Consider the following 23,328-nt stretch of genomic DNA (forward strand, 5'->3'; position numbering starts at 1 on the left):
TAGGCAAAAAAAGGGCTCTTCTTCCAAGTCACAGAGGAACTCTGATGATCTTAGTCTGTGTCACTTACCAAAGCTCTGGACCAATCCCTGACATAAGCAGTGATATTAGCAAATGTGTGACATGATTACCCTAAAACCCAAGATCAATTATTGTGGCAAAGGCAACACAACTAAATCAGAAGAGGGTAGCCTGTGTCCCAAAGAAAGGAGAGGTACAAAGCAGGCAAAAATTTTAGCACACATACATGCACACACATGCACATTGGGAAATGAATTTAGATATTGTTGTGATTGATAAAGTATGAGTTTATTAAAATGTGTTAAAAATCAATAACTACTACTTATTTTGTCACTATAGGTTATATTCATACAATGATGTTTTGTCATTATAGAATTTCTCAAACTTCAGACACTAAAAATATCAGCCCCTTTTTGTAGGAGGAAATAAACAATTTTATTAACATTTAAAAAGTTCCTTATGTTCAAAAGATTTGAGACCAGTGGTTAAGGTATGAAGTAGGTTCTTGGCAATATTAATGGAGAGTGGGTCCAGATCAGGGAAGAGATTTTTGTGGTAGAAAGAAGAAAAGTTAACAACTGCCAATTATGGGGCAGAGAGGAGGGATGAGTAAAAATCACATTGTACCGATCCCCAATGGAACTACCAGGCAAATTCCCCAGGTATAGCTAGGTGAGATTACATGGTTTCCTGCCTAGTTGAAGGGCTTAAAAAAGCAGCTTACAAAGCTGTTAATTATAACAAACTTAAAGAAAATACCCAAGGTAAAGATGAAAACCCAGCCCAGTTCATGGCCCGCTTAGCAGCAACCCTTAGACGCTATACCGCCCTAGACCCAGAGGGGCCAGAAGGCCAACTTATTCTTAATATGTATTTTATCACCCAATCCACTCCTGACATTAGGAAAAAACTTCAAAAATTAGAATCTGGCCCTCAAACCGCACAACAGGAATTAATCAACCTTGCCTTCAAGGTATACAATAATAGAGAGGAAGCAGCCAGACGGCAACGCATTTCTGAGTTACAATTACTTGCCTCTGCTGTGAGACAAAACCCAGCCACACCTCCTGCATACAAGAACTTCAAAATGCCTAAGCCACAGCAGTCAAGCATTCCTACAAGACTTCCTCCATCAGGATCTTGCTTCAAGTGCCAGAAATGTGGCCACTGGGCCAAGGAATGCCCGCAGCCTGGGATTCCTCCCAAGCCATGTCCCATCTGTGCAGGGACCCACTGGAAATCAGACTGCCCAGCTCGCCCAGCATCCACTCCTAGAGCCCCTAAAGCTCTAGCCCAAGGCTCTCTGACTGACTCCTTCCCAGATCTGCTTGGCTTAGCGACTGAAGATTGATGCTGCCTGATTGCCTCGGAAGCCCCCTGGACCATCATGGATGCCGAGCTTTGGGTAACTCTCACAGTGGAGGGTAAGTCCATCCCCTGTTTAATCCATATGGGATCTACCCACTCCACATTGCCTTCTTTTCAAAGGCCTGTTTCCCTTGCCCCCATAACTGTTGTGGGTATTGACGGCCAAGCTTCAAAACCCCTGAAAACTCCCCCACTCTGGTGCCAACTTGGACAACACTCTTTTATGCACTCTTTTTTAGTTATCCCCACCTGCCCAGTTCCCTTATTAGGCCGAGATATTTTAACCAAATTATCTGCCTCCCTGACTATTCCTGGACTACAGCCACATCTCATTGCCCCCTTCTCCCTAACCCAAAGCCTGCTTCGCGTCTTCCTCTCATATCCCCCCACCTTAACCCACAAGTATGGGACATCTCTACTCCTTCCCTGGTGACCGATCATGCATCTCTTACCATCTCATTAAAACCTAATCACCCTTACCCTGCTCAATGCCAGTATCCCATCCCACAGCACGCTTTAAAAGGATTAAAGCCTGTTATCACTCGCCTGCTATAGCATGACCTTTTAAAGCCTATAAACTCGCCTTACCATTCCCCCATTTTACCTGTCCTAAAACCAGACAAGGCTTAGAAGTTAGTTCAGAATCTGCACCTTATCAACCAAATTGTTTTGCCTGTCCACCCTGTGGTGCCAAACCCATATACTCTCCTATCCTCAATACCTCACTCTACTACACATTATTCTGTTCTGGATCTCAAACATGCTTTCTTTACTATTCCTTTGCACCCTTCATCCCAGCCTCTCTTTGCTTTCACTTAGACTGACCCTGACACCCATTAGGCTCAGCAAATTACCTGGGCTGTACTGCCGCAAGTCTTCACAGACAGCCCCCATTACTTCAGTCAAGCCCAAATTTCATCCTCATCTGTTACCTATCTCGGCATAATTCTCATAAAAACACATGTGCTCTCCCTGCTGATAGTGTCTGATTAATCTCCCAAACCTCAATCCCTTACAAAACAACAACTCCTTTCCTTCCTAGGCATGGTTAGTGCAGTCAGAATTCTTACACAAGAGCCAAGACCGCACCCTGTAGCATTTCTGTCCAAACAACTTGACCTTACTGTTTTAGCCTAGCCCTCATGTCTGCATGCAGCAGCTGCCACTGCTTTAATATTTTAGAGGCCCTCAAAATCACAAACTATGCTCAACTCACTCTCTACATTTCTCATAACTTCCAAAATCTATTTTCTTCCTCATATCTGAGGCATATACTTTCTGCTCCCCGGCTCCTTCAGCTGTACTCACTCTTTGTTAAGTCCCACAATTTCCATTGTTCCTGGCCCAGACTTCAATCCAGCCTCCCACATTATTCCTGATACCACACCTGACCCCCATGACTGTATCTCTCTGATCCACCTGATATTCACCCCATTTCCCCAAATTTCCTTCTTTCCTGTTCCTCACCCTGATCTTGCTTGATTTATTGATGGCGGTTCCACCAGGCCTAATCGCCACACACCAGCAAAGGCAGGCTATGCTATAGTACAAGCCACTAGCCCGCCTCTTAGAACCTCTCATTTCCTTTCCATCGTGGAAATCTATCCTCAAGGAAATAACTTCTCAGTGTTCCATCTGCTATTCTATCTGCTATTCTACTACTCCTCAAGGATTATTCAGGCCCCCTCCCTTCCCTACACATCAAGCTCGAGGTTTTGCCCCTGCCCAGGACTGGCAAATTAGCTTTACTCAACATGCCCTGAGTCACAAAAACTAAAATACCTCTTAGTCTAAGTAGACACTTTCACTAGATAGGTAGAGGCTTTTCCTACAAGGTCTGAGAAGGCCACTGCAGTCATTTCTTCCCTTCTGTCAGAAATAATTCCTCAGTTTAGCCTTCCCACCTCTATACAGTCTGATAACAGACCAGCCTTTATTAGTCAAATCAGCCAAGCATTTTTTCAGGCTCTTAGTATTCAGTGACGGACTAATGGTCTATTAAAAACACACCTCACCAAGCTCAGCCACCAACTTAAAAAGGACTGGACAATACTTTTACCACTTTCCCTTCTCAGAAGTCAGACCTGTCCTCAGAATGCTACAAGGTACAGCCCATTTAAGCTCCTGTATAGACGCTCCTTTTTATTAGGCCCCAGTCTCATTCCAGACACCAGACCAACTTAGACTGTGCCCTCAAATTACTTATCATCCCCACTATCTTCTGTCTAGTCATACTCCTATTCACCATTCTCAACTACTCGTACGTGCCCTGCTCTTGTTTACACTGCCGGTTTACACTGTTTCTCCAAGCCATCACAGCTGATATCTCCTCCTGCTATCCCCAAACTGCCACTCTTAACTCTTGAAGTAAGTAAATAATCTTTGCTGGCAGGATTATGCTGAATCTCCTTAGGCACTCTCTAATTAGATGTCCTAGGTCCTCCCAATTCTTAGTCCTTTTGTACCTGTTTTTCTTCTTCTCTTATTCCATTTAGTTTTTCAATTCATCCAAAACCGTATCCAGGCCATCACCAATCATTCTATACGACAAATGTTTCTTCTAACATCCCCACAATATCACCCCTTACCACAAGACCTCCCTTCAGCATAATCTCTCCCACTCTAGGTTCCCATGCCACCCCTAATCCCGCTTGAAGCAGCCCTGAGAAACATCACCCGTTCCTTCTCCATACCACCCCCCAAAAATTTTCACCGCCCCAACACTTCAACACTATTTTGTTTTATTTTTCTTATTAATATAAGAAGGCAGGAATGTCAGGCCTCTGAGCCCAAGCCAAGCCATCGCATCCCCTGTGACTTGCACGTATATGCCCAGATGGCCTGAAGTAACTGAAGAATCACAAAAGAAGTGAATATGCCCTGCCCCACCTTAACTGATGACATTCCACCACAAAAGAAGGGTAAATGGCCGGTCCTTGCCTTAAGTGATAACATTACCTTGTGAAAGTCCTTTTCCTGGCTCATCCTGGCTCAAAAATCTCCCCCACTGAGCACCTTGCGACCCCCACTCCTGCCCACCAGAGAACAAACCCCCTTTGACTGTAATTTTCCTTTACCTACCCAAATCCTATAAAACGGCCCCACCCTTATCTCCCTTCGCTGACTCTCTTTTCGGACTCAGCCCACCTGCACCCAGGTGAAATAAACAGCTTTATTGCTCACAAAAAAAAAAAAAAAAAAAAAAAATCACATTGTACCAATGTCCTGGTAATTATCTAAAAGTCTTCATAACGAAGTGCCCAGATAAATACCAAATGCAGTAAGAGCTATGTTGTCTTGCTGCTTTGTCTTTCACTCAATACACTTACACTGAAATAAAACATCTTCGATTATTGTTTATTTAAAACTAGGGGATTACCGCATAAAAGATGGCATAGGAGTGCCAAACTTAGGGAGAACTGGGTAGAATAGGCAGACAGAAGCAGGACTTGTGGTTCATGGTTTGGTTTTTGCAAAGAGCATTTTCTATAGTAAATGCTTGATGGTACAATCAAAATGTTTTTGGAAGAACAGTACTGAGAAAATCCCACTGGCCTCCAAGGACAAGAAAAGGTGATTTAATATGGACTCTGGGTCCTGGTGTCGCTGTTTTCCTCAGATAGTGAGAAACCGCACTTGTAGCTGTGAGTAAACTGAGGTGCTAAGAGAGATTGAAGAGAACGTAGGGCCAGCGATTAACATCTGAAAAATGTTTTTCACGGTAAGAAACATCACCACCATCATGGACAACACACATTTTCAACACCAACTATCTGACACAGCTTCAAGATTTCTGAAATGAATTTAAATTGCCTGATGCTTGCAACAAGGAAATTGTATCAGTCTCTGCTTTCTAATACAGCTTAGTAAATACCTGGATCATAGAAATCATGGCTAATTCAATGCTTAATATTTGTTGGCCCAAAGAGAACGCAATCCTACTGGAACATATTATAATAATGAATTTGTCCTGGGACTGCTCAATCTGGGGTCTAGAATCTTACCTGAAAATGACATGGTCAGTCTTTTCTGGACAAATTCTTTAAGGAACTGTTGTTTTAGGATTTTAAAGAAAGCCAACAAAAGAAATTTTAGTCTCTCATTATTAAATATCTCTGGGCTACAGTAGCTGGAATAAGAAATAATGGCTCTGTGAGTTGGGAGTGGGGGTCTGTGCCCTCCTTAAGGGCACGATGTAGGGGAGGCTGGTAGTGGCCATGGCAGTGGTTTGACCAGACCCAATAAAGGCGGTGCAAAGTGTGGTGGGAACAACCCAGGATTCCCAGGCACCCTCCCCTCTGTGCCCCAGCAGCAGGACACACCAGCGCTTGCCCAGGCTGAGGTTCAGGAGTTAACGAGGCTCCCATGGGCTGGCCTCTAGGGTAAGGAAAGAAGAGCGAGCAAGGCGGAAACACATAAGAAAGGAGGGAAAGACAAAAAAGGAAGTGCGGATGGGGCCATCAGCTGCAGCTTCCCGTGCTGGGCAGGTCTGGTTGGGGGATCAAGCCTGGGGGACCCTTGGGAAGGAAACGTCTCAGGCGATTATGCCAAGTGAAATAAGCCATGTACTGAAAGAAAAATACCACAGGATCTCACTTATATGTGAAATCTAAAAAAGCAGAACTCACAGAAGCAGAGTGGAAGGGTGAAACCAGCCCAATTGTCCCATAGAATTGATGTTTAGGGTTTTTTGAATAAACAGAAATTAACCCTCCCTGGACTCAGAACTTGAAGCTTAACATTTGTCTTACCTGAATTCCTTCCTAAGGAAATCCACCCTCTGGCAAGGAACTGAAACTCACCAGAAAACCATATTCAGACAGTGAGACTCCATACCTCTTATGTGTTATGATTGCTTCCTTACCCCTTCCTATTTCCTGTTTTCCCACACGTAGCTACATTCCTCCCATGCTATAGAAACCCCCAATTTGAGTCAGTTGGCAGAGACAGATACATCCCTGGCTGACAGCACCTGAATAAAAAAAGCCTTCTTCCTTGGCAATGCTCTTCTCAGTGACTGGCTTTCTGTGCCATGAGCAACTGAACCTAGATGGAACACCTGGCATTCGGGTAACAAAAGGACAGGAAGTTTCAGCTAGATTGGAGGAATAAGTTCATGAGATCTATTTACAAATGATGATCATAGCTAATAACAATGCCTTGTATACTTGAAAATTGCTGAGAGTAGATTTTAAATGTTCTCAACACAAAACGTAAGTAGGTGTGGTAATGAATATGTTAACTGCTTGGTTTAGCCATTCCACAATATACGCATATATCAAAACATCACACTGTATCCTATAAATATATGTGATATATGATTTTTGTCAATAAAAAAATCAGAAAAAAAGACAAAATGTATGGTAGAACTAAAAAAGAAGACAACCAAAGGTCATGTGAAATTGTGATGGCTCATTAATAAATCCAGGACAAAGTTATCACTACTCAAGCATAAGCTTTCCTAAGACTGCTGCAAAGATGTTTGATATAAAGGCTTGGGTTGAGAATGTTGTGGAATGAACTGCAAGGGACCCCTGTGGCTTCTTTATAGCAATTCTTTGGCCCTTGTTCTACTACTGCTCAAGCAAGTCCATACTGTCCTGGAAATTGGCCAGGATGATTGAGGCCAGAGGAAAGGAACAAAAGAAGAAAAAACATTGAGAAAATATATATTACATAAGGGAAACAACTGAAAAAAGGATTAAAGGAATGAACAGGCTGTGTAAAATTATGTAGCTTTAGAAGGACCCACTAAAGCTTCTTCCTTGGATATTATGACAGTATTATTTAATAAAAGCAGTCTAACCATAATGAAGAATCATGCTAGTTCTTACCTCAGTATTGTAGTAACTTCCAGTCTTTGCAGCAGAAAATTTATTGATGTCTCTTGACAGTTATTTTAAATTAGCATTTGTTATGCTATCAGTTTTTTATAAATGAAGTAGTCATTTGCCATTTTGCAGTGTATGCATTAAAATGAAAACTTCCTGTGGAGAAATATGACTTTGGATTGTTAACTCTATTTAAATAATGGCTTAAAATAAGATCCTGTTCTGGACAAAGGAAATTTAAGAATGTAAAAGTCAGAATTATCTCCTCTGAGATGAAAATTGTCCTTTAGCTCAAAGAAGTACAGTGTATTAGTCACATCTTTTACCATTATTGCTTATTTCTTATAATAGAATTATTTCTGGCTTTCTCAAAGCAAAATAATATTAACCACTTGTATTTTCTGCACTTTTCTAATTTTAGCTTTTGAGATGCTAGTAATTATCCAACATTCTGCATTTTAACCTAATATTATAAGGAGTTCTTTTGACTATGTAGAATACCACCTACTGCATATAGCCATTTCTGTACTTATAAACACTGCCATTTTCTTAGACTTCTTAAGAAGAGTAAAACTAGGATTAAAGATGGCAGTAAAGATGTCAAACATTGTAGTATTTTAGAACCAGTTTATTCTTATTTATGCTTAGTAGAAATATAAAATAATTAAAATTTCTGTTTATTTCTATTACCATTATTCGTTTTAACTCGTGGTAATTATATCACATTTTGAAATTGAACAAGGTGAAAATTAAAATTTCAAATTACATTTAAGAAACTCTTAAAGAGTACAGTTAAGTTATACTTCCAAAGTGATAAAGTCTTACAATTTGAAAAAAAAAATGTGTTGTGGATAGTAGTAATTGAGTGAGAAAGTAAATTATGTCAAAATTAGAATGTGTTTTAACTAGAAGTAAGTAGTAAAAGTGGAATGTTTTACTATTCAGTTAAGTTGTATAACTAGAACTTTTTACTATTAAACACAGCTTTTATGCTGGCTTACTAAAAATAGTTTAGAAATATTCTGTTTTCTTTGATTTTTATGGAGTACTTTGAGGAGACTTGGTATTAGTTCTTCTTTTTAAATGTTTGGTAGAGTTCAGCAGTGAAGCCATTCCTGGGTTTTTCTTTGATGGAAGATTTTTATTACTGATTCAATTTCCTCACTTATTATTGGTCTGCTCAAATTTTCTATTTCTTCATAATTTAAGCTTGGTAGGTTGCATATGTCCAGGAGCTTATCAATTTCTTTCATGTTATCAAACTTTTTGGTATATAGCTGTTCATAGTAGTCTCTTATGATCCCTTGTATATCTGTGGTATCAGTTTTAATGTCTCTTTCTACACCTCTGATTTTGAGTCTTTTCTCTTTTTTTGTAGTTTAGCTAAAGGTTTTTTTATAAAAAAAAAAAGTGGTTATCTTTTTTAAAAATTAACTTCTCTTTTTGCCAACCTTGAATTGTTGTTTGGTTTTGTGTTGTTTTTTAGTCTCTATTTTGTTTATTTCTGCCCTGAGCTGCAATATTTGTTTCTTTCTACCAATTTTGGATTTAGTTTTTTCTTATTTTTCTAGTTCATTAAGATGAATTGTTAGGTTATTTATTAAAAAAATCTTTCTTCTTTTCTGATGTAGGCGTTTATTGCTATAAACTTTTCTCTTGGAAATGCTCTTGCTGTATCCTGTAGGTTTTGGTATGATGTGTTTCATTCTTGTTTGTTTCAAGGAAATTTTTTTCTTTCCTTTTTAATATATTTGAGGATATCATGTTAAGTGAAGTAAACTAGACATAGAAAGACAAATACTGCATGATATCACTCAGAATCTAAACAAAAAATTGATATCATAGAAGCAGAGAGTAAGACAATGATTATCAGAAACTGGAGAGAGGCAAGAGGAGGATGGGGAGAGGGTGGTTAATGGGTACAAAGTGATGATTAGATAGAAGGAATAAATTCTAAATTTCTATTGCACAGTAGTGTGACTATGGTTAACTGTAAAATATTGTATATTACAAAATAGTGAGAAGAAGAGCTTTGGAATATTCCTACCACAAGGAAATAAATGCATGAGGCAAGGGATATGCTAGCTACCCTGATATGATCATTATATGACATAGATATGTGTGGAAAAAATTGTATTCCATAAGTATGTATAATTACATGTCAAATGAAAAGATAAATAATTTTTAAAACCATGGCTTTTATAAATGCATGGTACAATAATTTTACTCACTGTCAGTATTTAATACATAATTCATATTTGTCTCACCTCTTATAGTAAGTGTTAAGTAACAAAAAAAAGTCCAATAGCTCTAATTTTAAAATAAAACTAAATATTAAAATAAATATGCTTTTTAAAAAAAACAAATACATGACTCAGAGCCTCACTTAGAATTTGTCTTTTAGATATTTAAATTTCTTGCATAGGAATTGCACTAAGGTACAATTTGCTTAACAAATTTTTATTGAGATTTAATTCATTTATTAAACTTTTATTGAAAATCTACCTACTATATACTCTGTGCTAAATAGTAAGGATACAAAGGAAGTAATTCATTATTTTTGTTAATTTTATAGTTTAATGGAGGAAGATCAAGTACAGTAGATCCTCAAGAAATAAAAACAGTTCTTGTTTTTTAGATTAAAATATATATATTGTGGAAAATAATGGACTTCCAAAGAATGCAGTCCCATTTATAATAGCCACAAAAAGAATAAAATACCTAGGAACACAGTTAATGAAGGAGGTGAAAGATCTCTACAAGGAGATTTACCAAAAAAAACTGCTGAAAGAAATTAGAGGTGACACAAATAAATGAAAAAAATCTCACGCTCATAGATAAGAATAATCAACATCATTAAAATGGCCATACTGCCCAAAGCAATTTACAGATTCAACACCATTCCTATCAAACTACCATCATTTTTCGCAGAATTAAAAAATCATTCTAAAATTCATGTGGAACCTAAAGAGAACCTGAATAGCCAAAGCAATCCTAAGCCAAAAAATAAAAAACAAAAACAAACAAACAAACAAAAGCCAGAGACTTCACACTATCAGACTTCAAACTATACTACAAAGCTACGATAACCAAAACAGCATGGTATTGGTACAAAAGAGACACATAGACCAATGGAACAGAATAGAAGACTCAGAAATAAAGCTACCCACCTACAACCAACTGAAATCTTTGACAATCTTTACAAAAATAAGCAGTAGGGAAAGGACTTCCTGTTCAATAAATGGTGCTGGGATAACTGGCTAGCCATATACAGAAAAAAATGAACTGGACTCCTATCTATCACCATATAAAAAAAATTAACTCAAGATGAATTAAAGACTTAAATGTAAGACATCAGACTATACAAATCCTAGAAGGAAATCTAAGAAATACCCTTCTTGATATAGGCCTTGGCAAAAAATTCATGGCTAAGTCCTCAAAAGCAATTGCAACCAAAAATTGATAAGGGGGACCTAATTAAACTAAAGAGCTTCTGCACAGCAAGAGAAACTATCAACAGAGTAAACAGACAGCCTACAGAATGGGAGAAATATTCACAAACTATGCATCCAATAAAGGTCTAATATGCAGAATTTATAAGGAACTTAAATCAACAAGCAAAATGCAAATAACCTTATTAAAAAATGGGCAAAGGACATGAACAGATACTTCTCAAAAGAAGACATATAAGCAACCAACAAACATTTGAAAAAGTACTCAACATCAGTAATCATCAGAGAAATGCAAATCAAATCCACGATATATTACCTCACACCAATCAGAGAAGGTTTTGTTAAAAAATCAAAATATAACAGATGTTGGTGAGGCTGCAGAGAAAAAGAAACACATATATACCATTGGTGTAAATTAGTTCAGCCACTGTGTAGAGCAGTTTAGAGATTTCCAAAAAAACAGAATTGGACTACCACTTGATTCAGCCATCCCACTACTGGGTATATACCCAAAGAAAAATAAATTGTTCTACCAAAAAGACACATGCACTTGTATGTTCATCGCAGCACTCTTCACAATAGCGGAGACATGGAATCAACCAAGATGCCTATCTACAGAGGATTGGATAAAGAAAATGTGGTACATATATACCATGGAATATTACACAGCTATGAAACAGAATGAAATCATGTCTTTTATGGTAAAATGGATGTAGCTGGAAACCATTATCCTAAGCAAACTAACACCAAAACAGAAAACCAAATGCCACATGTTCTCACTTACAAGTGTGAGCTAAATATTGGGTACACATAGTCATAAAAATAGGAGCAGTAGACACTGGGGAATACAAAAGGGGAGCAGGCAAGGGTTGAAAGAAACCACCTATTGAGTACTAAGCTCACTGCCTGGGTGATGAGTTCATTTGTATTCCAGACCTCAACATGACACAATCTTCCTTTGTAACAAACCTGCATACTTTCTAAAAAGTTGAAAAACTAAATAAAAAGTAAAGTAGGTAACTTAAGTGTAACTTGGAGAATAAAAAAAGAAAATACTAAATTTTCATGTTGAAGAAACAAGAGCACAAGGCATTGATATTTACAGACATGGGCTCTATATGGTGTACACTAACCACCAAGTGAAACTTGTGTTGTATTAATCAAAGTATTAATGGTTTCTTTGGTGAATAAAGAGACTTTTATTTATTGAGTGCTGATAAAAAAGAAAGTGGGACATTAAAAAGCTGATGGGAAGCTCTTTGCACATATATGGGGCATTTTAAATATAGACAGTTTGTGGGACACCTAACGTCATTATCTTTGCGTACTTTTTCATAGGCTGGTCAGATTCTCCAAACAAGTAGGGTTGCCAGATGTAGCAAATAAAAATATAAGGATGCCCAATTAAACTATATTTTCAGAAAAACAAAGAGAATTTTTTTAGGATAAGTGTGATCCAATTATTAAATGGATTAAATGGGGACATACTTATACTAAAAAGTATTTATTCTATATATGAAATTCAAATTTTATTTGGCAACACTATAGACAAGCCTCTTGTAATCAATCTCCTTCCTGGAGTGTAGAATCCTTAGTGCCAAAATTCATAGAGTGATTCATGCAAAATACTGTGGCTACCATATTTCTTACATAACTTTTCAATTAAATGCCTCTGTTTTTTACATAGTTTCCCACCTTTGGTTTTATTCTCTTTAAATAATAAATTTCCAGTCTTCTGCTGGCATGGGAGAAACCATTTTGTAGTTTAATTTTTCTTAATCAACTTTTAGATTTCACAGCTATTTTTAGCTCTGTGTTTTCACTTATCAGTTCTACCTTCACTCCTGATTCTAGATATACCTGTTACACCCCTTTCTGAAAGTTTTGCCTTCTGAGGTGGTAATTGTGTTTCTTCTCGGCTTCTTTTGCAGCCTGTTTAGGATTCAGATTACTCAATCCATCTGACAATTATCACTTGCCCAACTATTTTTCAGCTTTATAAATCCCTTCATTTTGGGAAGGCGCAGAGGCAAATATGCATCTCCAACCCATCTTTAAGCAAAAGTCAGATCTAGATGTTTTAGTAAATGACATTGAAGGAGCAGATTATCTTTAGGAAACTCTTCCTGAGACTAAAAAATGAAAGAATTATTCTCAACTCATTTTATGAGAGAATATAATTTTGATACAAAAAAATCAGAAAGAATACAAGAAAAATATTTATGAGAAAATGCATTTTATTTTCTCACAAATATTAGGAAACAAAATCAAGCAACTTATTTTATATTACAGTGTTTGTATTAAAGACTGTAAGTATCTTTAGCAAACTGGATTTACACCAGGAAAATAAGATATTTTTAATATTAGAAAATCTGTTAATATAATCAACCAAAAGATACAAAGAAAAAAAAACTATATAAGACTGAAGAGGCATCTGTTAAATTTTCTACTGCAATTCAAAATGTAAACTCACAGAAAACTAGAACTAAAAATAGGAATAACCTGTATTTCTACCAAATATCAAGACTAAACTTGATATTTATCATTAGGAATATTCCAATTCATGTCAAGAATCAAAAAAGGGTGCCTCTAATCAAATTGTGCTGGAAGTTGTAACCAGCTCAGTCAGTTAGGAACAAGAAATAAAGGTGTAATTTTCTTTAAAAAGTAAATATAGCTCTCTACTTACAGATAAAAAGATGGTCTATGTAGAAAATCCAAGAGAATGTACAGGCAAAGTATTAAAACTACCTAAGACAATAGCACAGTAAATACACAAACGTTAATTGCAATTTTATACATTGGCAACACTTTAAAATATAGTTTTTAAACGTAGTATTTAAAAGACAGAAAAGTAGACACCAAGCTAAAATCCAACAAATGTTGTTTTCGATTATAAAAAGGGAAATATGTAGTTTTAAATTGGAAATTTGAAAATAACAAGTATGTAACTTAGCTGTTAATTAATCTTGTTTTAATGCAATCTGACTTAAAATCTCAATAGAGTTTGGTAGTTTTATTACCAAATTGAAATTGAAAAGCTGATTCAAAAATTTTCATGTGTCATTAAAGGATTAAGAATAACCATAAAAATTTAAGGATTACAAATGGTATAAATTCACCTTAGCAATATGAAGACTTCTGATAAAGTTGTAAAAATATAAAAAGGGAAAAATTGATGCAGAGTATGAATACCAAACTAAAGGCATGCAACTGATACCTAAGAATGAAACACATTTTTTTTTTTTTTTTTTTTGACATGGAATCTTGCTCTGTCTCCCAGACTGGAGTGCAGTGGCATGATCTTGGCTCACTGCAACCTCCATCTCCTGGGTTCAAGCAGTCTTCCTACCTCAGCCTCCCGAGTAGCCAGGATTACAGGCACCACCACCACACCCAACTAATTTTTGTATTTTTAGTAGAGATGGGGTTTCACCATGTTGGCCAGGCTTGTCTTGAACTCCTGACCTCAGGTGATCCACCTGCCTTGGCTTCCCACAGTGCTAGTATTACAGGCATGAGCCATCACATCCAGCTGAGACACCATCTTTTGAAGAAGCTTCATAAATTATAAAGGTGTTATTACAAATCCATGGAGGACAAATGGCCTATGAAACACATGGTGCTGGTACAATTGGGACAATAAAATTAAATCCCTATCTCATAGTACACATAAATTCATTTCAGGTAGATTAAAGACCTAAATGTGAAAAAGCAGCCCTTTAAAATATTTAGCAAAAATATTGAAGAAAATCATTATGATTTCAACATAAAGTAACCTCTCTTAAATAAGATGCAAAAAGCACAAACCAAAGGTTAAATGAACTGATAATTAGGTTTATATTAAAATTATAAATTTCTGCATTTCAGAAGATACTATAATCAAAAATAAGTTATATCTTGGGAAAAAATATTTCCATAAAAGGATTTGTATCTAGAATGTATAAAGAATTATATGTTAAGAAAAATAAAATATGTGAAATTAATTTATAATTCATAGATGAGTAAGTTCAAATTGGCAATAAAAATCTAAATTATATGATTATTAAGAAAACACAAATTAAAACACAAATATCATGTCACACTCATCAGGTTGGATTTTTTTTTTAGTCTGAAAATACTAAATGCTTTTAAAGATGTGGTGGAATAGGAACTCTCATACATAGCACTGAAGGTGGAAGTGAAACTTAGTACAACCATTTTGAAAAATAACTTGACCATATTTTCAAGATGCTCAAGACTTTGAACCAGAAATTTTACTTCTAGGTATATATGCATAAGGAAATACATGGCAATAATTTTCACTGAAGCACTGGTTTTAAGTGAGAAAGACTGGAAGCAACTTATTCATCAACTGAATAATAGATAAATTGTAGTATTTTCATACAGTAGAATTCTATTTAGCAGTTAAAGTGAATGGATACTATCACATACATCAATATGGATGATGCTCATAAAGAATATAGAGAATAAAGAATGCAAGTTGAAGAATAAAAGTACAGTTTGATGCCATTATAGAATCGAAAGACATGCCTAGCAAAACAAAATAGTTTATTGATATGCATATATGTAACACAACCATAAAATTATGTGCACAAATGATAAATACCAAATTCAGAATAGAAGTTTTGTCTGAGCAGGAAAAGAAGGGAATGGAATACAGATTTATATGGGGTTTAATTGTATCCGATACATCTAATTTCTTTCTTCTTTCTTTTTTTTTTTTTTTTTTTTTGAGATGGAGTCTCGCTCTGTCACCCAGGACGGAGTGCAGTGGCACGACCTCGGCTCACTGCAAGCTCTGCCTCCTGGCTTCACACCATTCTCCTGACTCAGCCTCCCAAGTAGCTGGGACTACAGGTGCTCGCCACCACGCCGGGCTAATTTTTTATATTTTTAGTAGAGACGGGGTTTCACCGTGTTAGCCAGGATGGTCTCGATCTCCTGACCTCGTGATCCGCCCGCCTCGGCCTCCCAAAGTGCTGGGATTACAGGTGTCAGCCACCGCACCGGGCCCATCTAATTTCTTAAAAAGACTCTGAGGCAAATATGGTAAAATATGAAGATTGACAAAGCTGTTGTTGAATTTGCATATATTATTTTATAGTTTTCTATATGATTGAAATATTTCATAATACAAAGTAGAAATAAAAGAATTAGTCCTAAAAATAAGAAACTTGGAGACGTGAGTTAAAATATTTGATGTATCACACATTACTGTAAGAACTATTTAAGCTTCTTTCTTCACTTTTTTTCAGTGGGCACCTGTTTTCAGCCTTGCCTCTTTAATGAAAATCTGGGTGGTGGAAGCTCTCATTGTATTTTTAAAATACAGATCAAATCCTGTTGCAGCAAGTGAATGGGCCGATCTAACTGTTTTTTAAGGTAAAATAAATATTTTTATTTTTTGTATTTTTAATTGATGTAAAAGATAACTTGTTTAATAATAGTAACAACGTATTGGTTGGTTATAGCACATGGATAAGTGAAATGAATAAATGCTTTACTGACAGTTTGCTTGACAGTTCTCCTCTGATTTCCAATAGTGGCTATTCAGTGCCTTGGCCACCCTTCTCCCTGATGTCTGTCAAGCCCACTCTTCCTCATTCTTGTCAGATGATCTTTCCATGGGAGGACACCAGATGGGAGTTACCTCACTCACCTGCATCTGCACCTATCCTTTCCTTTTCCCTCTAGGCTCAGAGGATGGCAGGTCCCTCCCTCTGCTTATGAACTTGGTGCTGTGCCCTTAGGCACCTCTCCAGCATTTTTTCTCTTTTACTGTATCCTCAAGCTCTTTGACTCATTTACGTTCTTAGATTCTTTTTATCTGTAAAAAGGCAATAAATACTAATTTCCAAGTGAGATCAAACAGAGAACCTGTGTAAATGTCCATTTTTTTCTGTAAAGGACCATATATCTTCAAGGAATTATATTTTATAATCTATGAGTTTTAATTTTTCTTTAAGTTCTGGGATACAAGTGAAAACGTACAGGTTTGTTACATAGGTATACATGTGCCGTGGTGGTATTAGCTAAGATTTTAAGTATGGAAAGATTATATTTACTTAAAGAAGTTCTATTCATATAATTTAGGTCCCCAGAATACCTACAGAAAACATTTGCAAAAATAAATTCATAAACAGAAACCAGGGAAACAAAGGAAAATTAAATGAGTGCTAAATGGCAAGAGGGAACCGCAGTGAAAGACATCTAAAAGTTTGTAGACATTGACTCATTAAATAGTCATTTTGGATTCTCTTCACTTCTTTTTCCCCATAAGGTGATATTTTCTTTCCCAGAACTAATCAGAAGAATGATGTTTGCGTTATGAAAATACATGGTTTTTGGTAGGTATTTTTTTTTTTTTTTTTTTTTGAGACAGAGTCTCACTCTGTTGCCTGGGCTGCTGTACAGTGGCGTGATCTTGGCTCACTGCAACCTCCACTTCCCGAGTTCAAGTGATTCTCCTGCCTCAGCCTCCCGAAAATACATGTTTTAAAATTGATAAAAGTGATGTATTGTCTCGTGTTCAAATTAGTAAACTGAAACAGCACTTTGATGAATAGCAGGCCATAAAAACACTTTTAAAAAGTATTATGAAGCATTACAGATGCTTTTTTTTTTTTTGGACTAGCTGCTCATTTTCTAAATAGATTTATTTGACAGCTTTTCTCATTTAATAAAAGGATGAATTAGAAAAATATGAACAGATTGTGATAACCAAAAATAAATGAACTTGACCACTTGGAAGAGGAGCAATTGCCAATGGACTAGAAAATAATGTAGGAGAACTTTGGCATGCACAAATTATGTATGAATAAAAAATAAAATTGTTGACATTTAAGTTTTGAACAAGCTGCCTAGATGTGAATTTTGGAAAAAATAACATTTTAATTTTCTAAAAAATAACGTTTTACTCTAATATGTATTCAACTATGTTTTACCTAATAATTTAAAATATTCTGTTTCTTCCTCTCTCTCTCTGCCTTGTCCTTTCCTTCTTCATTTTAAACATTCAAAAGTAATATCCTGATGAGGCTGACTATGATGAAGACTATAGTTCTTACTATTTTGATTCCATATTACTCCTAAAAAGGAAAAAAATTAATCTCTTGATTGAATATCTTGATTATAACTGATGCCTTTGAAAATAGAATCTTTCTAGAAGATTCTACTTTCATTCTAGCTATTTTTCATTACCTTTGTAATCTTGAGCAAATTTCTTAACATCTCTAAGATTCAGATACCTCATCTATAGGAAGAAAATAATAATTCAAGAATATTGTGATAATTAAAATGAAACAATGCATCTGACAATGTGTTGAAACTATTAATTTTATAAATTATGCAAAACAAGATATTTTACATATACATTTCACACATTATCATGTCCCCATTGGAATTTTCTGGCATCAGGTATTAGAGCTCTAGGCAATTGAGTTTTTATTTTTCATTCATTTATTTGGCATCGTGCGGAAACATCCAAACAGCCATAAACCAACTAAGCATGAATATAGTTAAGCATTTAAGTAAAATCCTCAAAAAGCTGGTTTACTCTCTTTGTATGATGGTTAAAGAAACATGGGCACAGAGAAGTAAGGGAGAAACCCAAGGGCAAACCAGCAACTTTTCTATAAGAGCAAGATTTAAGACTCAGGTGTTCCCAATCCCTCCTACTGGTAAGTTTTTACTATTTCACACAGGCTTTCTTTTCATAGGATGGACGGGAAGCCAGTGCCTATTGACATAGTGACTTAGTGATTTAGTAGTGATTATGTGACTTAGTGACATATTGACTTAGTGATTATGTGGGTTTTTCCAAACAACAAACATGTGTTGCATACTTTCTGTGATAGGCAATGAGTATTTAACGATAAATAGAGCATAACTGTTGCCCCCAAGCAACAATGTAATAAAGAAACAAATATATATAAAGAGAACTGCAAAAGACTGCAAATATGTACTTTCATAGAAGTGTGTGCAAAAGGTTTGGTGATGATACTTTAAAAGGGACCAGAGAAGTCATAGCCAGGGTTGATTTCCAAAAACGAAGATATTTGACTGATTTTGATGAGAAAGAGTATGGTGTGCGTGTGTGTGTGTGTGTGTGTCTGCACATGCGTGTATGTGGGGAGGTTAGAAAAATCTGATAGAAATGAATGAAAGAGATCAACTCAAATAAAAACGGATACATATATAGAAGTAGCGAGGAATAAAAAAAAATGGTGTAGGCCAGGTGTGGTGGCTCATGCCTGTAATCCGAGGCTGAGGCTGGAGGATCACTTGAGACCAGAAGTTTGAGAACAGCCTGGGCAACATGGAGAGATCTATCTCTACAAAAAAAAAAAAAGACCACATTGTGGTGGCACATGGCTGTAGTCCCAAGCTACTTGGGAGGCTGAGGTGGGAGGTTTGCTTGGGCCTGGGAGGTTGAGGCTGCCATGAGACATGATCCTGCCACTGCACTCCAGCATGGGTGACAGAGTGACACCCTGTCTCAAACAAAAACAAAAACAATCCCTTGGTGTGTTTGTGAAATGGCAGGCAGTTTAGGTGTCCTGGTCCAAGGTATAGAGAGTGTGTGGGAGGGGTCAGCAGGTGAGGAATTTAGAAAATAGAAGAGCTCGAGGGAGGTCAGAACAACTGAGCAGACCTGAGTTAGCATATGGGGTATCAAGTCAAAGCCACTGCACAATGTGGAGCTCAAACAATAAAAACCAATGGAAAGCTATTAATGGGTTCAATGGAGGCAGACTGGTCTCCCTTACGGTTTTTTTTTTTTTTAATTAAAAAAATAATCACCCTGGAATAGAATGGAGGAAGAATTATAGGGGTAAAAACTAGAGTGGGAAGGCAAGTTAAGAGAATATTGAGAGAAACAATGGGGGTTTCTGAAGCAGGAGGAACAGACAAAGGAGAATGGATGACAAAAAGAACAAGGCAGGTATTGATATACTCGTGCTGTAGGTAAACAGATTGAAGCTCTAAAAAGGTAATTAGCCCATGATCACACATTGGTCCCTATTGACTTCAAAGCCAAGATGGGCTTCCAGCTGTATTCCCCTGGGTGGGGCCACATTCACCTAGAGCAGGAGGACCACTTGCCTAGTCACCGAGTGGCATTTAGTACCTTGGAAGGTGTGCTCAAAGACAACACAGTCTCAAAGAGGCACCAGTGCACCAGTGTCCTGGGTTGTTTTCCTGAAGTCTTTATTCAGACATTTTACTTTAGCAATATTATTTTCTCTTTTGACAAAATTGCTATATAAGCATATTTTATCTTCTTTTTGGAAATGCTATTACTAATGATCAAGTAATATCTGAGCCAACCTGAGTCCCTAAGAGGAGAAAAGAAAATGTACTTTCCAAAACCTATTAATACAACCTGCCTTTATATTTGGATAGGCTAGCTGATTCTGAGAATTTCGTTTGTCTGGGCTTTCTCCCTTTTTTTTTTTTTTTTCATTCTCTTTTCTACTCTTCTCTTCTTCTTTTAGAGACAGGGTCTCACTCTGTTGCCCAGGCTGGAGTGCAGTGGTACAATCCCAGCTCACTGTAGCCTCGACCTCCTAGACACAGATGATCCTCCTTCCTCAGCCTCCCTAGTAGGTGGGCCTACAGGTATGTGCCACCATGCCTGGCTAACTTTTCGTATTTTTTTGTAGAGACAAGTTTTCGTCATGTTGACCAGGCTGGTCTGGATCGTTTTTTTCTTTCTTTTTCTTTCTTTCACTCTTTTTGTTTTACTTACAGAATGGCAATGGGAAAATAATCTGTAAACATACAGGTAGAAAAAACATTAATATAAATTTTGGTAAAACCAAAGTCTTGGTTAGCACTTGGATTTTTAAAAATTTTCATTTAAATAAAATTTAATTTACTGTTTAATATACCTAATATCTGATTCTGGGGGGAAACCAAAAACACAACTTTTTTCAAAATCATACAATTTGAATTGCTTAATTCAAATAATGAGATGTTTTGATCTTGGCAGACTTGAGAGGGAACAATTTTAGGAAAGACAACCTTGGTGAAAGAGGTAAAAATTATTGCAGATCTTGATTTTCATGATGACACAGAATAACACTAACAGGCTGCTTTTGTTTACAATTACTCTTAGTAATTTCTTGTCTATGGAATAAATAAAGTCATGTTTATATGGGTGCCCTCAACTATATGATGTGTCTGATTCTCTATGGACTTTGTAGTTCAGTTGCTTTGAACAGTAAGGAAGGAATTTAAGAAATAATAATAATAATAAAATAAATAAATAAAATAAAGAGTCAGAGATTCCAAGTTGATTCAAGACAAATTTGACTAAAATTCTCAGTTTTCTCATCTATAAATAAATAAATAATATCTATCTGTATTAGTCAGGGTCTTCCAGAACCAAGAAGAGGTATGTGATATAATCATAGAGTGCAAGAGTGTGAGAGAGAAAAAGAGAGAGCACAAATTTATTTTAAGGAATTCGCTTCTGTGATTGTGGAGGTTTGATGAGCCCCAAAGCCAATGATGTAGGCTGGTAAGCTGGAGAAAAAGGGAAGAGTTGCTCTTTGAATGTGAAGGCAGTCTGTTGGCAGAATTCCTTTTTGCTTGGGGAACGTCAGTCTTTTTCTACTAAGGCCTTCAACAGCGATTGATTGAATGAGGTTCACCACGTTATGGAGGGTAATCTGTTTTACTCAAAGTCGAACAATTTAAATGTTAATCTCAGCCAAAACACCCTTACAGAAACATCCAGAATAATGTTGGACCAAATATCTGGACACTATGGCTAAGTTGACATACAAAATTAACCATAATACCATCTCAAAAGAATGTCCTGAGAATTAAATGATTTAATATATGCAAGCCACTTAGGACATTTTCTGGCACATAATATTCATTAAATGTTAACTCTTGTTCTTGTTATTCAAGCAACTACAGTGATGTTGAAGAAAATAACTACTGTTTTGTAGCTTGTATTAGAAATACTTCTACTGTTCAAATAATAGGAGACATTTTAAGTAATCATGAAAAACAGCAAACGTGATGTAGAAAAGAGCTTTTTAGTAAATTATTAGATGTTCTCATTCAAATTGAAACTTTGTGTAGAGAAACACATTTATGTATCTATACCAATGCAGGTACACTGAAAAAAAAATTCTTTTATGTTGCTTTCCTTGGCACTTCTACAGATACAACTCTTTCCTTTTCAATGGTTAGAAAAAGGTCAGTTCTTCAAATCTGATCAGGAAAAGTTGCTTGCTTCCTGTTAAAGAGAAGTTTTTTCTTTATCTTTCTCTCTCCTTTTCTTTTTTGTGACTGCTGGGAAATCAGGATAAAATAAAGGCCTATCTCATAAAACCTTAGGCAGCAGCATGGTTGCATTATTCACACTTAGTTTAAATGGAGAAGTTCATTACAACTAGCAAAGTTATGAAATATATGCAGTTCCCAAGTGGACTTGGCTTTCCACCAAATAAATCATTCATGAATGTGCAAGGTTATAGCCTTGCTTTCCCTCTCTGCACCTATTTCATTGTAGGATTCTTAACCAGCTGGCTTTTGCAACTTGCACACTGATCTAACAGCTGAAGCTCAAAGTTCAGAGAGCAGTAGTTTGCCACTCTGACAGTGCAATGTTCTCCCTTTCTTCATTAATTGTGAATTTTCTCAAAGCTTTTTTTTTTAAATCATAATTTGTAAGAAACTCTGTGATTCCTGAATAAATCCTTTCCCCAAAACAATGCTGACTTCCCATTTATTTTGAAATAGTCTGAAATTACTATCTCTGATTATCAATATCCTCGGCTCTCTTTCCCCACCTTCCCCAGCTCCCCCAGCCAAGACTTTGAATTGCTTCCTTTCCCTGTGAGTCCTCTGGGAGTTTGTTCCATGTACAGGCAGTTTTTCATGTTAAGGTATGAAACAGCTGTATTCTGCTGCTTCTCTTTTGTCTCATGTTCTTTGTTTCTCAGCCTCATTGATATGATTAATCTTATGAAGGGCTCTGCTCACATTGCAGCTGTAGTCAGCCTGGGTAGGTAGTGGTGTAACCTACCCACTGAGCCTGCTAGAGTTGAGGGTGGAGTAGCTGATGTAGTCAGTACCAGCCTTGGGCAAATTGGAAAAATGAAGTGAGAGTATCTTGGGTGCCCATACCCCCAACATTGATGCTGTGCTTCTCTCTTGTTCATCCCCCCAGCCAATGCCCTTCCACTGCTGTAAGACCCTTCTGTCTCTGAGGAGCTAATTCTCATTCTGGAGGATCTCCTGTTACCTCTTAATTTCCATTATGTATGAGGGTTATTTGAAGAGAGCAATATTTAACCCAAAGAAACACAAGTTGTGGAATATCCAGCCTCCTGAGATGGATAGTGTGCCTTTTAAACCACATGATGTAAATAATTATGTACTCTATTTGTCTGGGAGTCTTTAAAGAAGGTCTCACTATGAAGTAGATAGTGCTGAATCCCCAATAAGCATGCTGAATGTAATGAGAGCTCCTAGTTTCCTACCCCGATTCGCCCTTCCTGGACTGGTATATCCGTCCTCCAGTTGCTTACAGTGTTGACTGGTAAGGACTTATGGCTGTGAGCGGTACTCATCTCTGGAGATTTCTTATTCACCAGTGGGAACCACTTAGCTTAAACATTCTTGGATGGTTATT

The 23,328-nt window shown here is 36.7% G+C and overlaps 1 pseudogene; it reads left to right on the top strand.

Moving 5' to 3' along the window:
• The first annotated feature begins 1,406 nt into the window (after positions 1-1,406).
• Positions 1,407-23,328, top strand: part of LOC129034626 (syncytin-1-like) — a 74,442-nt pseudogene continuing 52,520 nt past the window's right edge.

This window comes from Pongo pygmaeus, chromosome 3, assembly GCF_028885625.2.
Source record: "Pongo pygmaeus isolate AG05252 chromosome 3, NHGRI_mPonPyg2-v2.0_pri, whole genome shotgun sequence".
Taxonomy (NCBI): domain Eukaryota; kingdom Metazoa; phylum Chordata; class Mammalia; order Primates; family Hominidae; genus Pongo; species Pongo pygmaeus.